Source organism: Fundulus heteroclitus, unplaced genomic scaffold (assembly GCF_011125445.2).
Source record: "Fundulus heteroclitus isolate FHET01 unplaced genomic scaffold, MU-UCD_Fhet_4.1 scaffold_87, whole genome shotgun sequence".
NCBI classification, from domain to species: Eukaryota; Metazoa; Chordata; class Actinopteri; order Cyprinodontiformes; family Fundulidae; genus Fundulus; species Fundulus heteroclitus.
Window position 1 is genome coordinate 171,946 of NW_023397329.1, and position 14,081 is coordinate 186,026.

At 40.3% G+C, this 14,081-nt stretch overlaps 1 protein-coding gene and 1 long non-coding RNA gene across 7 annotated transcripts in view; both read left to right on the forward strand.

Moving 5' to 3' along the window:
- Nucleotides 1-14,081, forward strand: part of LOC105919040 (neuronal PAS domain-containing protein 3) — a 1,017,839-nt gene that overhangs the window by 101,659 nt on the left and 902,099 nt on the right. The window lies entirely within an intron of this gene.
- LOC110367020 lies at nt 1,179-10,741 on the forward strand. Of its 2 annotated transcripts, none has more exons than XR_002427159.2 (3): nt 1,179-2,936; nt 6,265-6,367; nt 10,148-10,741. It is a non-coding gene; the product is annotated as an uncharacterized LOC110367020 (long non-coding RNA). The 2 variants fall into 2 exon arrangements; XR_002427160.2 differs by lacking the exon at nt 1,179-2,936 and adding an exon at nt 4,068-4,503.

Here is a 14,081-nt window from a genome sequence, read left to right on the forward strand (position 1 = left end):
GATTTTTAGTATATAGGGATATAGTTTGATAAAAGATTGACCTTTGCAGTCCATGTTGGGAAAATGATTGATAGGTAGGGTTGGTAATTGAAAAGATTTTCACGATTCCGATTCCCTTATCGATTCTGTGAAACGATTCGATTCCTTTTCGATTCTCTTTTCGATTCCAATTTGGGGAAAAAAGGAGAACAAACAGTTTGATGATGAGCATCAACTTTGTTTACTTAACTATCACACGACCTTACAAACTAACAAGGTTAAGATTTCCATAGCAAATGTGCAACTGGAGTAAGATTTATATTTGTTTAAATAAAAAAAGGAATATAAGAACAAACTTAAATACAGTAGATAAGTTGTTTAGAATACAAGAAAATTTAAGTTTGTTGTGACAGTTGCTTATTAATCTCTCTTTAGATAACCTCAGTCATCTAAATCTAAAGGAGAAGGCATCCGTTTAATGAAAAAGCATTACTGTACAATTTTGGGAAATAAACTCATCTCCCCCTGATTTAAATAAACGAGCATCACCTTTCTCTCGCTCCCTGAACTGCGGAACAACTTCATAGCATGTTTCCTTACATCCATTGCAATAGCTAGAATCATGTAAGAATTCCAGCTACCAGTAGTTCTAATTAAGTACATGCTACCAATGAAGGGCTGGATTAACGAGAAATGCACACTCCCTTAATAACCCCAAAGAGAGGTAGGAAATTGGTTTATTTCCAGAAATGGCATATGATTTACTAGGAACCAGCCAGTGATGTAAAACTAGCTACTTACCACCAGAGTTGCCTTCCATGCTGGTCGTAACTTTAGCTTCTGTCCAGTAAGAATCAAAAACACGGCATTCATTAAATTGTATGCCATGTTGTGTGCGCAGGTGTTTCTGCCTGTTGGATCTATTTTCTCCCGCGGATGTATATGCCATTTTGCAATGATTGCAAAGCGCCTCGTTGCCATCGTTCTCTTCCTTAAAATGAAGCCAAACCTTCGACCGCTTACCCGATAGGGCGGCGTTTGTTTTGTTTGATTTTTCGCCTGGTCACGTCGTACTTGCTTACTGCATGCCATGTGCGTAACTTGCGTAAAAAACGTGACGTAACTTGCGTAACTTGCGTAACTTGCTCAGAGCCGACGGAATCGAAAAGAGAATCGTTAAGCGAGCTGCCAAACGGTGCTACGGAATTGAAAAACACGGAACCGGTTCTGAACAGGAACCGGTTTTCGATTCCCATCCCTATTGATAGGTGCAAAAAAGTAATAAATGTTTTGTGTTATCTTAGAGGGAGAGGATGGGGTGCTTGTAGAGAGATGTTAAAAACAATGTATTTAGCACTTATAAGATCTGTAATTGACTATGGGTGCATAGTGTATGGGGCCGCATCAAAGACAGTACTTAAGAAGTTGGAAGTTATCCAGTATCAGGCTTTGCGGTTGTGTTGTGGGGCTTTAAAGTCTACATTAGTCTCTGCATTGTTAGTGGAGGTTAATGAGATGCCGCTCCGCTTAAGGAGGACACAAATGGCATAGGTTTATTGGGCAAACTTAAGTGGCCATCAGGATAGCCACCCAATTAAAAAAGTTCTGGTTGATTCTCAGGAGAGATTGAAGGTGCAGATAGGGTTTGAGTGGACAATCAAAGGGTTGGTTGAGGGTGTTGATGTGGGAAGATTAGTAATAGCCTCTACTGTCCCTCTTCTAAGGGATCCTCCATTGTTATTTGAAAAGGCTGATGTAGATTTGCAGCTCCTTAAACTTAATCAGAGGGAAAGTATAGATTGGAGTAAGGTTAGTCACTATTTAGAACAACAATACAGAAAAAGACTTCAGATATTTACTGATGCATCAAAAAGTCAGTTGAAGAAAGTATGAGTTAGTATGAGTTTGGTATTCCAGTAGAGCTAGTGGCATTAATGCTGGTGGATAGAAGGTCCAAACTTGTTTCAGTTATTGTTTGCTCAGATTCTAGCAGTGCTCTAACTAGTATTAAGGATATGAATTTAGAATCCAGGCAAGATATAATTTTTGAAATTGTTCAAAGTATTACTAGAATAAAAAGACATGGCATGGAAGTTATGTTGTTATGGGTTCCGGCACACATAGGAGAGGAGGGGAATGAGCTGGCAGACATGCATGCCAAAAAAGGAACACAAAGAGCTCAGGTGGGCATTAGTATTAAAAAAAATTAAAGCGGAAATAAAATCTATAGTAAAGAAATGGTTTGCAAAGAGTTGGCAGGATAAATGAGACAGGGAATGTAAAGGGAGACATTTGTAGTAGGTTAAAAAAGTCACTCAAATAAGGAAGATGAGAAGAGACAGAAGGGAGGAGGACATTGTAACTAGGTTGAAACTGGCACATGCAGGGCTTAACAATACACTTAAAGTCATAGGCAGACATGCAACAGGGAACTGTGATTATTATGGTGTGCCTGAAGATTTAGTACATGTGTTTATTCACTGCAGACAATATCAACAGTGGAGTGTATTGAGAGAAAACTCAGTATAAAACATTTGATCAAGAGAAGGTACAGTTTAAAGTTTTTACTTTACTTCAGTTAGTTTGAGGGCATATTTTATTTATATATATATATATTTCTTTAAGGAAAGCAAGGTTATTAATAGACTGTAGTGTAGGTAAGTTTCAAACTCTGATCCACACTCGTATTCAAAAGGTGGTGGTAATGCACACCTAAAAGCTGCTTGCCAACTGCCATAAAACAGTACTTGAAGAACAATAACACTGGTTGTTGTTGCATGCTAGTCAGTCACAATATTATGGATAAATAAATCACTGTTTGCCCTAAGCAGTTTTTCTAAATGGTTGGTGCTGGGCCTCTGGACAAGTGATGGCAAACTGCTTCTGCTGTTGACATTTTTATTACCAGAAGATGATGATATTGCGTTGGGAACATGACCGCCACCACCTTCATCCAGGTGAGTGTGTTTGCCGTTTTTAAGATCACAATGGATGCAGTGTATTTACCGTGACTAGTCATAACAGTTGTTGATATACATTATTGGATTGGATATCGCTTATTAGGCACAGCCACATGCGCACGCAGGTTCCATCGCTAAGCTTTGAGTCATGGCATTAATCTGCCACAAAAATGGTCATAGCTTCCTGATTTCTTACTATATATGCCATAGAATATGGCATACATTAACATTGAGGAAATTGCCAATGTTGTGATACATATACAGGACTGTCTCAGAAAATTAGAATATTGTGATAAAGTTCTTTATTTTCTGTAATGCAATTAAAAAACATGAAATGTCATACATTCTGGATTCATTACAAATCAACTGAAATATCGCAAGCCTTTTATTGTTTTAATATCACTGATTATGGCTTACAGCTGAAGAAAACTCAAAAATCGTATCTCAAAATATTAGAATATTTCCTCAGACCAAGTAAAAGAAAAATTATAACAGCAAAACAAAATCAAACATTTGAAAATGTCCATTAATGCACTCAGTACTTGGTTGGGAATCCTTTTGCACAGATTACTGCATCAATGCGGCGTGGCATGGAGGCAATCAGCCTGTGGCATTGCTGAGATATTATGGATGCCCAGGATGCTTCAATAGCAGCCTTTAGCTCATTTGCATTGTTGGGTCTGGTGTGTTTCAGCTTCTTCTTCACAATACCCCACAAATTCTCTATGGGGTTCAGGTCAGGGGAATTGGCAGGCCAATCAAGGACAGTAATGCCATGGTCAGTACACCAGTTACTGTGAGAATCTTATGTCGTCTCTTAACCACTACCATACTTGTGATTTAGTTTACTGAACCAAGCTGAGTGTTTTTCAAGGCTCAGGAAACCCTGCAGTGTTTCGAGTTAATTAGACTATTCAAGTGATTAGTTGAATGGTCTAGTACTAGCCTACTAGTATACTTTTTCATGATATTCTAATATTTTGAGATAGGATATTTGGGTTTCTTAAGCTGTAAGAAACCCAATTCTTTAAACAATAAAAGGCTTGCGATATTTCAGTTGATTTGTAATGAATCCAGAATGTATGACATTTCATGTTTTTTAATTGCATTACAGAAAATAAAGAACTTTATCACAATATTCTAATTTTCTGAGACAGTCCTGAGACAGTCCTGTACTCTCTCTGAACATAAACCCAGGGCAGTTCCCAACACTTCCAATGGCCTGCTCACTTACCAAAGTGTAAAAGACTATTGTATTCAGTAATTTTGGGATGTTAAATCTCCCTCCAGGATGCCCTAGGGTAGGTAGTAAGTGCTGGGGATTGGTGGAGGTTTCCCGCTAAGCTCTGCATCCTGACAGTAGCAAGACTTTACAAGGGCTCAGTTCGGTCAGTTTGATTTAAAATAAATAAAAATAAAAATTATCCATGCAGTTTGAGCAGACTGAAGACAGAAACCCGTTGCCACACAAACACAGCCAATGACCCAGCCATTGAGGACAAGAACCACAGAAGAAGAGAAAAAAATAAAAAATAAAAAGCAGTGGCCTGCTGTAAATTAATTGGTAAGAGATGAACACTCGTAGCAAAAAGTTTAAAACAGAAAGATATTCTATCCAGCACAACTAGCTTTAAAAATGTATAAAGGGAAAATGTCCAGCAGTTCTTATTTTGCATACCCTTCACAAACTCCACAAATAAATTACTATAATACAAACCTTGCATTATATTATTCTATTTAACCTTTAGTTAACAAGGTAAAGTGTTTAGTTTTTATATCTTAAGCACTGCTAGTTCTCATGGCATACACAGATAATGAAAACCCAATGTTTAGTGTCTCAGAAAATTAGAATATTGTGAAAAAGTTAATTATTGGAAACTTTTGGTGTCACACTCTAATCAGCTAATCAACTCAAAACACCTGCAATGGTATCCAGAGTCTTTAATTGGTCTCTCACTTGTCATTGACACCCTTTACAAGGAGAGGAAGCCACAAAAGGTCATAGCTGGTTGTTCACAGTGTGCCGTATCCTAGCGTATTAACAGAACATTGAGTAGAAGAAAGAAGTGTGGTAGGAAAAGGCGCACCAGCAATACGGAGAACCACCTGACAAGGTGTGGACTGAGGATGCAACTGGTGCATCAAGAGCAACCACAAACAGACGAATACTAGACATGGGCTACAAATGTTGCATTTCTTGTGTTAAGCCACTCAACCAGAGACGACAGAAGTGGCGTAACCTATGCAGTGCCACAGGCTGATGGCCTCTATGCCACAGTGCATTGCTGCATGAATTCATGCAAGAGGAGCCCAACCAAAGATTGAGTGCATAGGCATGAACAAACCTTTCAAAAGCCTACTATTTGTGCTTAAAACATGCTTTGTTGATTGGTATCAGCATAACGGTGGATGGCTGCTGGACATGTGTTTGTGTCCTGGGAGGCTGATGCAGACGCTGGTGTGTCGTTCCGCTACTTCTCTGGATGCATTCCCACAGCGAAGCGTTGCGTAGTAAAGCTCAAAGGGGGCTGTTCGCCAAGCTAATAAAAGCTAGCATTAGCTAATGTTGTTTAGGAAGTTTATAGTTGTGCTAATACACATTCAAGAGCTTTATAAACTTTTCTATGTTGCTCTTAAACATCCTTGTCGCACTCTTCCATGTCGTAGTGACCATTATGCTCATAACACATTAATGTAAAGGTCTAATTTCAGCGTAACTGACAACTTTCAGCGTAACTGTCCATTATGCTGACATACGTTGGCGAGAACCCTGGGTCTAATGTGATATTTCTGAGGCACTGACTTTTTCGCCTTCTTTAGCTGTAAGTTATAGTCATTAAAAGTACAAAAATAAAAGCATAAAATATTTTTCTCTGTGTAATGAACCTCTATAAAATAACTGTTTCACAGTGGCCAAGAAAATACCCCTTTTACGCAATATTAAAATTCCATTAAATGGACCTGTATAGGACAGAGACATGTAGACCACCATCGGTTAAACTCGCCCTATTAAGAATTCACATTGGCCAAGGTTGAAGATCTATTATCAAATTGATTTGCTGGAAAGTGCACAGTCACATATTCACTTAAGAAACCAGTTGGCAATTTAGTCATTTGATGACCAGTCGTTTTTATATAAAACACAGTTATGTTTTAACAATTGCATTCTTGAATGTAGTGATAACTTTGCTTTAACACTTTGGGCTCTATGAATAAGCTTACCCTATGACGTGATACTGCTGTGTGTTTATATTTGATTCCATGTGATACAATACAGATGTATGGTTTGTAAACAGTTTTTCCTTGTTTTTCGGTTGGCTGGCAGTGGTGGAGCACAACATTCAGGAGGTGGAGAAAATGGTGGGAATTTGGAGTTCTACCTCAGCTTTGCAGCACTTGCTAAACACTGCATTGCTATAACTTCAAAGGTGAGTATGCTGACCCGTTAAATTTCAGAAAATAGCCTTTTGTCATAAATGACTATCCTACATATTACCGTATTTTTTGTGTTATAAGTCACACTTTTCTTTCATAGTTTGGCCAATCCTGTGACTCATATTCAGGTGTGACTTGTATAGTCTTCTAACCCCAGAGCTCAGCCTGATCCCCCTATGCCACAGAGTGGGGAACACAACAACCCCCCACCCCCTTACTTGAAAAAGACTGCATGTACAATCAAACAATCATTAACCACTAACCTTGGTTAAATGCTTTTTTATATAACATCATAAGTATTAAATTAAGCAGCTACATTCTCAACCGAAGAAATAATTCTAACAGAAAATGTGGGTATTCTGCAGCTCCGGTGCTTGGATTACTGCATGAGGAAATAAAAACATGTCAAAACACCAAACCAATTTTTCTAACTACCTTACTTTTAAAATAAGTTTAACTAATCCTTAACATGTAAAGCACAACCATTTTTTAACCACACAGGGGAAATAACAACTCTTGTACTTTTTCTGTAGACTACAGATTCATGTTCTCTGACTTTGCTGTTTTTAGTGGACTATCTGCTGAATAGTGAGAGCCGGGCTGCATTCCATCTCTTATTGTGACTAAGTACATAATTGCTTTCTCCAACCTGCTTCTCAGCAGACAATGGGGGTGTAAACTTTGACGAGCCCTTGCTAACATGGTCTGGTCTTTTTATTCTCACCAGATCTCCAGGTCTGAACATCGGTCTCTTTGCTCCTCGATGCTTGTCAGTGTACAGTTTAGACTTCTGCTTCACTGTCTCTTGGAGCACTGTGTATGTCTGGTTTTCTTGTGGAACTGGGAAAATGTTCAGTTCTGTTTTCATCCTCCTGTTGTGCAGGAGTTCTGATGGAAAAACTCCAATTGTGGCATGTGGTTTGCTCTGTAGTTTAACAGGAAATCAGTCACTGTAGTCTTCAATCTTTCCGCATATGTCAGTCAATATAGTCTCTTTAGGCACCCTAGTCCATCTTTCCACTGCACCACTTCAACTGAGGGTGGTAACCACTGGTGCGCAGATGACATGTTCCCCTCTCTAAGAGAAAATCTGCAAATATGCTGGGGAGGAACTGTGGCCCCTTGTCAGTCACTATGTAGTCACAGTTTCCCTCTCTGCTAAAAACATAGCACAAAAACTAGCATCTACAGGAGTGGTAACTGTCACAATCTGCTGTCTGGGTTTGTGATCCAGGTCTGTATTCCAAATCATAAGTGAAGCTCAAAAGGCGTGCAGACCAATGTGCTACTCTTACGCCAGCATGACCGATGCTTTTAATTCAATTCAATTCAATTTTATTTATATAGCGCCACTTCATGAAACATGTCATTTCAAGGCACTTTACAAAGTCAAATTCTATCAGATCGGGTCAGATTACATAGATTGGTCAAAATGTTTCCTTTCTAAGGCAACCCAGTGTATTGCATCAAAGTCTTGACAAGCATCATTCACTCCTCCTGAAAGATCGTAGATGCACAGGGACAGTCATCTGCATTGTCCATGGCTTTGCAGCAATCCCTCATACTGAGCAAGCAGGAAGTGACAGTAGAGAGGAAAACTTCTCTTTAACGGGAAGGAAAAACCTCCAGCAGAACCGGGCTCAGTATGAACGGTCATCTGCCTCGACCGACTGGGGGTTACAGAAGACAGAGCAGAGACACAACAAGAGAGACAAACAAGCACAGAAGCACACATTGATCCAGTAATCTGTTCTACATTAGATTGTAATAGCAGGTGATCTGTCTTCCCTGGATGATGTCACAGCTAACAGAACGCCAGACCAGGTGTACCTACCATGAAGAAAATAAATCACATAGAACAAAAAGGTAAAAGACGAAATAACAATCAAGCAATGCAAATTGGAGAACAGTAGGAGAACTCAGCAGAGTGAGTGGCAAGCAGCGAGGTCAGTGGCTGATGATCTGTCCTTAATGTGAAGCGCCAGCCCAAAAAGGAACGCAGGGAGACGGCATCATGTAGTGGTGGACCATCACAGATAGCTGCACTGTGGTCTGTGTCAGGCAGAATGGTGTCTTTGGAAATCACATGACCTAGAAATCTGAGGCTGGACTGTCTGAAAGTATATTTTTGCATGTTAAGTGTCAGGCTTAGCGCTGGCGTTCATCATATTCCTGTAAAGAGCATCCTGTACCAATCACATAATAATTATGCACACCTGGCAGGCCTTTAAGCACAGTTTCCATAATTTTTTTGAAATGCAGATGGAGCAGATGCCAAACCGTAAGGAATATGGGAGTAACGGAAAAGTCTCTTGTGTGTGATATAACTGTGAGGTCACAGCTGTACTCATGAAGTATGAGCTAATGATATGCAGAAGGCAGATCTGTAGTGGAAAACACAGATGCACCCCCTGCCCCTGAGTGGGGCAGGGGGTGACTGTCGGCAACGGTTGCTTTATTATATTCCCTTAGATCAACGTAGAGTATTGGGTTGCCCTCTTTACATATTGTGACTACAAATGGGGGACATCCAGGGGGCATCTTTACGTTCAATAATGCCCTCCTTCAGAAGTAGTTCCAGTTCCTCTGAGACTGCTTCTCATACAGCAAATGGCAGGTGTCTGAAGTTTTGCTTTACTGGCACATCATCCTCACAGACTAACATTGCGCACAAATCCAGCAACACAGCCAATGAAAGCAGAGTCTTTCCTGATTAGCAATACAAGTGCGGATGAACGGGTCAGAATCAGGAAGTGGGGCATGGTTGGAATTATGGCTAAGTGTCCATTTTAGAGCTTTTATTAAATCAATCCCCAGCAATGCAGATCCCCCTTCCACCATGTACAAAGAAGCAGTTGCAGTGTTGGAGTTAAGGGTAACTACATCTTCTAAACATCCCGTTACAGGAATGTTCTCTTTCAGATAAGTTACAAGTTTCACATGTGGTGCAGTGAGAGGGCTATCAGAAAAGTATCTGTTGTATATATGCTTTGGTATGATAGACAATGATGATCCTGAATCAACCAGTAATTCACAGTCAGTAGACTCTCCAGAAGCAGTTTCAATGTGCACTTTGCAAAGCATCAGAGGTGTTAACTTCCTTCGAAATCATCAAAAGCACAACCACCTCGGGTATTACTTCTCAAACTTGCTTAGCTGAGCAACAGACTTTAGAAAAATGTCCAGTCTTACCACAGGTGTTGCATTTCGCTGTGGCTGCTGGGCTGTCTCGTGCATTCACCAGGTGGTTTGTTGATCCACATTAAAAGCAGGCTCGTGTTGACTGTGGTGCGTGTAGTTTTTTTAGAAGCAGCCGCCCATCGTCCTTTATCCCTATGCAGATCAGTCCTACGCTGGGTAACTGCATATACAGCAGCAGCAGCAGGGTGTCTTGGATGATTGTCGAGTATGCTCCACTTGACAAGCTAGTGTAACAGCAGTGTCCAATGTGAGTGAAGGTTCCAGCAAAAGCTTGTCTCTCACCTCTGCCTAAAGTAGGAGAAGTCACTCACACAACTTGATGCTGCCACCTTTGCGTGTGACAGCTGGAATGCTTTCAGCAAATGTAGAGATGGTAATCATTATTTGTCTGCTTTTCTGGTTCTCTAGTTTTTATTCCCTCACACATTTTAAAAAGTTTTTCCATCTCTTCAAATCTTCATTGCACTTAAATAATTTATTTCTGTAGTTTGTCCTTGATTCACACCAAGATAAGCCTGTTATGATCAACTGATCATATTATTTATTGTTAGTTGTCTTTTTATTTTCCTCAGTTCAGGCCCACTACTATTCCATCTGGACTGGCACCTATGGAAGAAGAATTTGGATGGATGATGACAACAGCAGGAGAAATCCTACGCTACAGCTTTCTGCATTGCAGCAAACAACCTCTGACACAACTTCCATGCCACTCATCATTGCCTCAGTATTGAGGGTGGGCATCAATGTGAGGTCCTGATCCTGATCTCACATCAGTTGCAGTCTAAACTTTGTCAGCAGTTAGACACATAATCTTTAATCTATAATGTGTTGATTTTGTTTCCTACCTTATGAAACCAAGCACTTCATGTTACTTAATACTAAATGGAAATCGGTATCGTAGAATAGGAAGAGGGAGGGAGCTGTAGAGGATTTTAATAACGTGTCACCTTCTTGGCCAGTAAACCTGTAACAGAATGAAGCCTTTTAGGATCTCAGGATATGTTTGTTGCACCAGGACTACAGCAGATGCCCCTTCACCAGTCCTTGGTGTGAGGTGTTGGGAGTTAATCATAGCTGAGGAGGGGCACTGTCCAGCTGTTGCACTATGCTCATATCTGATGTCAAGAATGTGATTGCAAGACTTTATTAAAGTACTAAAAAACTTGTGCTCGTTTGCTTTTATCCAGTTATTAAAACAAATGATACCAATGTTTTTTATTTGACTACCTTATATCAAATATATGCATATTTGATTATATAATAGTTTAGCCAACTCATTTGAGAATGCTGAAAATAATTTAACAGGAAATTAAAATAACTGATGAAATTTGCAATAAGAATTTCCTTTACTGTCCCACAAGGGGTAAGTCAGGTGTGATAGCGGCAAAAACACATAGTTACACACTAGATCAGTAATGAAAACCAAACTTATCTAGGAAGCCATGACAGAAGATGTCATGGCTTCTGATTAAAAAATAAATAAATCCTTGTAACAAGCGATATTTGAGACTACATAAAATCTGTTTATTTAAAATTTTTATTTATAGTCTATCTTCGACAGGAGGGCCAACTCTGTCCTGGGATGGACCCCACCCAGCTCAGGGGGTAGGGAATTAACATCACTGAAGGACAATGCCTGTCACCCCATGCATGGGGCTACTGAAGAGCTACTGCTCTTGAACCATTTACACTGTCTCTCAGATGCTAATGTCCACACTCTAGATTACACTTTAGCTTCGTAACAGTAATCTGGTCCATTCTGTAGAACATAAGGCCCGTTTACACTACACCTAAAAACCGAGCCATGCCGAGACCGGTCCGTGCTTAGTCCAGTTAACTGAGATAAATGCAGCCGTTTACACACACAGGAGTTATCTCGGTTATGGTTCCTTGGTTGCTCCTCGCCTCCTAGTGGCGATCTGCGTTACTATCGCTCTCTGGGATTGAAGGCGGGACCGAGCAAATCAAAATGGCGGCACCCGTCACATTCAGGATGTTATTGTTAGACAGATTCGGCTTTTGGGACGTGGATAAGACAAATGAACGTCTAATAAGGATTTACAGACTTGGGAAACAACAACAGACGCTGAGGTTCATAAGCAGAGTCATCACTGGAAACCGTGTGGCACGGTAAGGAAGCTAGTATTATTATGAATGTCTGAAATGTGTCTGAATGGAGCGTGAATCGGGACGTGCAGCCAGACACGCCGTCAGCTGACTGTAAGGGCATGACGCGGTCTGCTCATGCGCTCTTCGTTCTCAGGGAACCGGGATAAAAAAAACCAGTCCGAGACCTACTGATGAACTGGTCTGCAGTTAGCGCGGTCCGGTTATCGTTAGCGCGGTCTGGTTCAGTCTGCTGACCATTTACACACAAGAGTTATCTCGGTTACCGAGCTCGGACTGGTCTCGGCTCGGTTAAAAAAGTGTAGTGAAAACGGGCCTATTGGGACCGCTCCGACCTCAAATTGGGGATATCAAATCGGCCCCTGAGGTCAGCTGAACTGCATCTCCTGGAGGTACCAAGGTCTAAGAAGAAGCTTAAAGGCGACATGGCCTTTTCTATTGTTTGTCCTCAATTGTGGAATAACCTACCCTACCCTGCACATAATAGAGGCTCCTTCACTGCCCACTTTAAAACACCTTAAAACCGACTATTATCCATTGAACTTTACCACTAGTGAGACTTAGTTTTCATTTTAAATTGGTTTATTGTTTCTTTTAAGTGTTTTCATGCATTATCTTTTTATCTTAGTTTTTTAATGGATGTGTTTTAGCTTATAGCAATGTACAGCACTTTGTTTCAGCTGTTGGCTCTTTATAAGCAGTTTATAAATAAAGATGGTATGGTATTGTACATTCAATATGTTGGATTGTCTAGGCCCGGTTTTCTCCGAGGATAAATGAGCATGCAGCCTGTTGAATGCATCTATCATTACGCAATCTGATAATTGCATATTTGACCTTTCATCTTTAACAACTGGGTTCAAACCACCAAAAGAACTTGCATGTTGACATTTTGTACCTTTTGTTTTACTGTCCTCATACTCTTGAGTATGAGGACAACCTTTATCTTTGTAGTAGAAGCAGCAATTTGGGTTTCAATTTCCAGCTGCTCCTTTCTTGCCTTTAACTTCAGCTCTTCCAAATCCAGAGCTTGCTTCTCTTTTAACTTCTCTGCCTTTGCCAACAAAGAAGCTCTTTCTGCTTGTGCCTTGCGACGTGCAGATGATGACGATGCTGTTGAACCACAGTAGCTGGACCTGGCCCTGGACACGAAGGATCCCGGTGCATTACATCTGGCTCCATCAGTTGCGGATGCACTGCCATCTGGCCCCACGTCATGCTGTTGTCTTTGCTTTGCTTCAATAATCCATTTTTCAGCATCCACCATAAAATTGCTGAAACTTTCATGTTTGGGCTGGTACCAATACATCTGATCAGCAAGTTTTTCTTCTTCTGAAAGCAGCTGTAGAACCTTTGCATTTAACTGAGCAAAGTCACTCTTGAGTTTTGAAAACTGTCTTAAATGTTCATCTACAATATCTGCATCTTCGTTATTGTTCATCATAGCACTCATCTTATTCAGCTTTGCAGTCACTTGAGCCACCTTTGCTCTTCTGAAACCGATTTGTCTATGCAAAAGGTCTTCCATGCCTTTTTCTGTGTATTTTGGCATCCTCTTTTGGTCATCTTTGGTAGTGCAGGCATTTTCTTGCTCTTTCATTTTTTTGCGACACGCCGTCCGCTATTTTGTTCTTTTATTCTTTACTTTTCATCAACAAGAGTTCGAATTCAACAGTCTATGACACAAAGCATGCCTTGCTTTCCAAATAAGTGCCATCTAATGAAGACTACAGCATCCCAACATTCTTGTTGTCTTGCACTTTTCTTGGCTCATTTATGCAGCTTACCAGTTCATATTTTTATGCTTCCTTACTAGTCCGTTGTGTTGGGCTGAGTCTCGGCTCGCCTTCTTGCAGAGCGGCGGTAGTTTTACTTAATGTAGAGGTTAATCTTTAAACTTGTGGTTTCTTCTTAATTTCTTATTTAACCTCTTCGTTTAAATGACCGACACAGAGCCTGTTTTACGCGTGTAACAACCTTATATCGCAGCACGGTCGCATCACGGTAAAACTACCGTGTTGCTCCGTCAGCCATCATTTATTTTCCCTCCACAACAGAAGTACAAATTTCTACTTCACGGGCAATACAAAACCACAGCGCCCTCTACAGGCAAAATGCATATAACAGCACTTTCTTCACAGAATGTCTCCAAATCTGCAATAACAAAACAAATGTACTCGTTCTCAAACAGCTTAATACAAAGCAAAAACATAACACACTGATACATAACATAAATCAGTTATTGATGTCCAAATTTCACAAAATGGCGCTTACATATATACAGATTATATATACAGATCTAAAATAAAGTGATAGTGACAATGTGCAAAACATTGCAAAACAATGAATAAATGTCAATTACAGAGGGGGGGGGGGGTG